The sequence below is a fragment of the Nylanderia fulva genome, unplaced genomic scaffold (assembly GCF_048542155.1).
Source record: "Nylanderia fulva isolate GAGA-0341 unplaced genomic scaffold, ASM4854215v1 Scaffold82, whole genome shotgun sequence".
In the NCBI taxonomy this organism is placed as follows: domain Eukaryota; kingdom Metazoa; phylum Arthropoda; class Insecta; order Hymenoptera; family Formicidae; genus Nylanderia; species Nylanderia fulva.
In genome coordinates, this window is record NW_028190939.1 from 164,556 (window position 1) to 169,387 (window position 4,832).

General features: G+C 37.8%; 1 pseudogene; it reads left to right on the forward strand.

The window, feature by feature from the left end:
- Window positions 1-2,694: 2,694 nt before the first annotated feature.
- LOC146719907 (uncharacterized) lies at window positions 2,695-3,749 on the forward strand (annotated as a pseudogene).
- The last annotated feature ends 1,083 nt before the right edge of the window (window positions 3,750-4,832 follow it).

Here is a 4,832-nt window from a genome sequence, read left to right on the forward strand (position 1 = left end):
TGTCATTATTGTACGCACCAATGGAAACGCTACATTCTATACAAATAATATTTGCACTACTATTTATAGGCAAATCCGAATCATGCCAAATGGCATGAAGAATGAAATCAAATGCGTCTATAGAATAAATTTTAGTAAACCAGACAGCATAGGATCGCTATTGGGATTCTCGACAAATCGTATATTGCAGCCCCATATTTAGCGTATTATGATTGGCATGAAGCACTATTGAATCTTTATTCAGCTCTTTATTAGAAGGATATTGTAAAATTGCATGTCTCAAATACTCATCTATAGCATGTAATTCATATGATCCTTCGGGTATCGTAATTTTCTTATCATTATTATCAAAGTAAAATTTATTATTTGAAGAATTCGCATTCGGTATCGTGTAATAAGTTTCAAAATCTGTTAAACCGAGCTCATAATCGCTATCAGATAAATCTATAGCTGGAAAGTAGCTTACAGCGAAAACACTACTTTTCCAGTCAATGTTAGTGTTAGCGACATGTTGTCAAACTGAATCGTGATGGTGAATCGTCAGGCTTTATATCTGCTGTTTGAAGAAAACGCAGACACAATTGTCCACAATTATTCTGATTATAATTTTGATAAGATGTGTGATTGTATTCTATTTTCATCACATTTAAATATCGCACCAATTCCTTAAGTGGCCAAAGATGACCAAAACTATCAAAATATATAGCGCAATCACCTCTCTTTATATATGCTACCCAATGAGTGCCAGGACCATCCGTGTCATCCAGATTAATAATACCGCTCTCATTTTGCCGCACACCAGTTATCGGTAAATTATTGCGCATAAACACACCTCTAAAGAATGGTATGCGCATACGCCTCGCCAGTTGTTGCAATTGAACATTAGTTGTTATGCTCTCATTTTGCCGCACACCAGTTATCGGTAAATTATTGCGCATAAACACACCTCTAAAGAATGGTATGCGCATACGCCTCGCCAGTTGTTGCAATTGAACATTAGTTGTTATGCCCGCAGGCATTTTTAAAGTTTTTTTATTTGGCGTTTTTTTTATAGTTGAGAATCCCTGTCCACGTTTGTATGGAGTAAGATAAAGTCCATGACCTTCCATGGCGCGATTATGACGTTGCATTTCTTCGAGCTGACGTTGCGCAGCCTTGCTATCATTCACAGCCTTTGCGACTCCCGCTGCTCTACCAGCCAACGAACCGAGAACTCCCAACAATGGTAAAATTGGCAAGATACCACCACGTTTTGCAATAGGCAGTATTTGTTTCTTCTTTTTCAATGATTTTTTCGTCTTTATCCCCATACCGAATTTTGTCTTTGCTTTCATGGCCGCCCAAACAGCCGTAGCGGTTGGTCTTTCACCAAGAGTCGAATCTCTTGCGATAATACGTTTTCGCGCTTTCGCAGCGAGTATATTATCAGCAACGTGTCGTTCGCTGAGGTTGTTGCTTTGAGAATATGCAATGTCGTGTTCGCGGCATGCAGTATCCAATGGATTAATACCTCTTCACCTCTAGCCAATTGCTCTTCCAAACGAGCTCCTGGACCACAAAACTGATAGCCGGAAATATGTAATTCAATAGGAAGTGCGTTTATCGCACGATTCAGAAGACTACTACCTCTTATTCTTGCTGACATTCGCGGCAATCTCTTATCATCGGCGCTGAACCGTTGATATGTGTCCGCTGCCAAGGTCGATTGTAATGTCTCATGCAACGACGATATGTCTGAACCTCCAAATCAGCTTGTATATGTTCGGGAAGTCTGTCTCACAAACGTTCTACGTAATAACCAAAATTTTGCAGTAAAACAATCTTGGGAATTAACTTTAACTGCTCAGCAGTAAGCTCGAGAATTTTGCTTTTAACCGACAAATAGAGCAACATTTTCAATACTGAGCGATTTTTACCCGATGCACGGCTATAAATAGACTCTCCATGACTCTTTCATTCAATTCGAGAGAAAACATGCGATTCGTACGGCAAGCGACAATAATTAAAGTTACAAATTTTGATGATAAAACACGACTAATGTCAAAGAAAAAAATACGTAGACATGGAAACATGTTGCCAAATACTATATGGGATATCATTTGCGGTCCTTAAAATTGTGGCAAAACTAACGACTTGATTAGTTTGATTGAAAACCCGCACGGTTTGCTTTAAAAACATGTATGTATACTGGAAATCGCTTCAACAACCAAAATATCAATATTTGGAAAATTTGCTATCAACGATAGAAAAAATTGGTTATTTTACATTCTTTAATAACAGCGATGTCATTCCGCCGACGCTTCCGAATTTCATTTTTATCTTTGATGACGTGGCATGCGACAAGCAAGAAACAATAAGAGAGTATTTTGCGATGAGGCGACACTCGAGCGTCGATTGTTTCTATCTTTGTCAGACGTATGCCAAGATACCCAAGCATCTTATACGTGACAATACAAATTTATTAATTTTATTTAAACAAAATGGAACAAATTTGAAACATGTATACAATGATCATGTAAATACAGACATGTCTTTCGATGAATTTCGCGCTTTTTGTCAAAAATGTTGGCAACACAAATATGGATTCGCGGTGATTGACAAGGACAGCTCGCTGATTAATGGACGATATAGAAAGAATTTAATGAATTTGCAATACCGTAAAGCGATTAGTTGCAGTTTGCACATTGAATGAACATGATGAACAATGATCGTAAGAAGATTGTGAGAGAGATTGCGAAAACAAGCAACTCTATTCGTAAAAATATCGCTTTTTGAAAACTGGTAAAATGGAGGAGGATGACACCTTGGAGAGACACTTTAAACCAATCTCTTCTTCTGAACTTCTGAAACAATTTGTCGAAAACACAGTCGGTGTTGAGTATGATGATGATGAAGCAAAAATCGAGCCATTGAATATACTTGAAGATAAAAAAGGGTCACTGCATGGAACATCATTGAACAATATAACTTCTACTCCGAAACGCTTCAAACACATGCGAATGCATCAGTTATCAGATGCGGTTACTTCTACTCCGATACATGATGTAAAACCAAGGCAATTATTGCATGACAAGACGGCTCCGTCTGCTGAAGAAATTTACGAGACTTTACCTGAATCGCTCGTAACATCTGTTCAACGTTTATTACAAACGTCCGATAGTCAAAATTCATTAAAAAGTCGTTTATGTCCACTGGCACAAAAATATGTGATAGTTATAATGAGTCAAGACAGAAATTCCTAGATGGATTATGTCTATGGTGTTAAATTTACTGACAAAAGAACGATGCTCGGTGATAAATATTTCGATGTAGATAAAAATGATAATATACATATCAATGGAACTAAATATGTAGGAACACCAGGTCTTTACGAGTTGATTTTCATGAGACGCACCAATGATAAAATATACACCTAGAATGATGTGCAAAAATACAAAAGTATATTAATAACAACAAATGCACATAGACGATATGGTAATGTAAAGCAGCCTGTATTAGATAACAAGGGACTCAAGTATAAAGTCATAATCGCACCATTATTTGCTGGTAAAAAATTTGGAAAAGGTATACCGAGTGCTATGACGCTAAACAATAATTAGATTGATTGTGTACATTGGAACAATCCCAACGAGTTGGTAGATCGTCTGCGATTGCTCGAAGCTTCACGTCAAGCTGGCAACAATGCTCATGACAATAAAATATTGTAGATTATCGAGGAACTTTACGAAGCTGGTATTATTATAAAATAAACCACGTGTTGACGATACGAGTCAGTCTGTCAGTTATCATCGATGGTGAAATGTCGATCAATAAATTTGGATTGTCGCTGGGTGCTTCGAATAATTCATACTATCAGTGGAATGCATTACTGAGAAATTACGTGCGCGATAACGCTCTGTGTCGGACAGCCTCCGGCTTTGACGCAAGGTCGCATAAGATACAACGTGTAGCGCGACCGGAAGCAGATAATGATGCCATCAACGAGTATAAAACAAATGAGAGATCAGCAGGAAGAAATTGAGAAAAAAATTGCCACGCTACGAATAATGTTGAATGAGACAAAGAAAATGCTTCGTAATACAATACTGAGTCAGCAAAAGATTCATAAAGAAGAAATCATGTCTTCCGAAAAGCAGCGTCTCGTGGAGGAATTGCATGCTTCTGCAAGAAAAAATTTCCCACGTAGACGCGTAATAGTACGCGGATACGACGATCTATGGCAGGCTGATGTGGTTGAAATGCGTTTTTATGCGCGATCTAATAAAGGCTACAACTATATACTCACTATTATTGATGTGTTGAGCAAGTATGCATGAGCTGTACCGCTCAAGAATAAGAGTGGAAACGAGATGTCAGAAACAATTGCAAAGCTAATTTGAGAAGATGGAAGATGTCCGAAAAATTTTCAGACCGATAGAAAAAAAAAATTTTACAACGCAAATGTACAGCAGCTCTTGAATAAACACAACATTAATCATTATTCGACGTACTCTGTTATGAAGGCCTCAGTCGTAGAACGGCTTAACCGTACTTTAAAAAACAATATGTGGAAAATGTTTACCCTTAATGGAAATTACAAGTGGGTCGACGCGTTGCCTCGGATCGTTGCGGAATATAATGCGCAAAAACATCGTACTATCTGTATGAAACCTATCGACGTTACCCCCGCGATTGCTGATAATTATTAAAAACGGTATATAGCAATGTAAAGATTGCCGATCCGGCGAAATTTAAAGTAGGCGATCAGGTCCGCGTGAGTAAATACAAGACTATTTTTGAAAAAGGCTACACACCAAATTTGACTACTGAGGTGTTTAAAATTATCAAAGTGC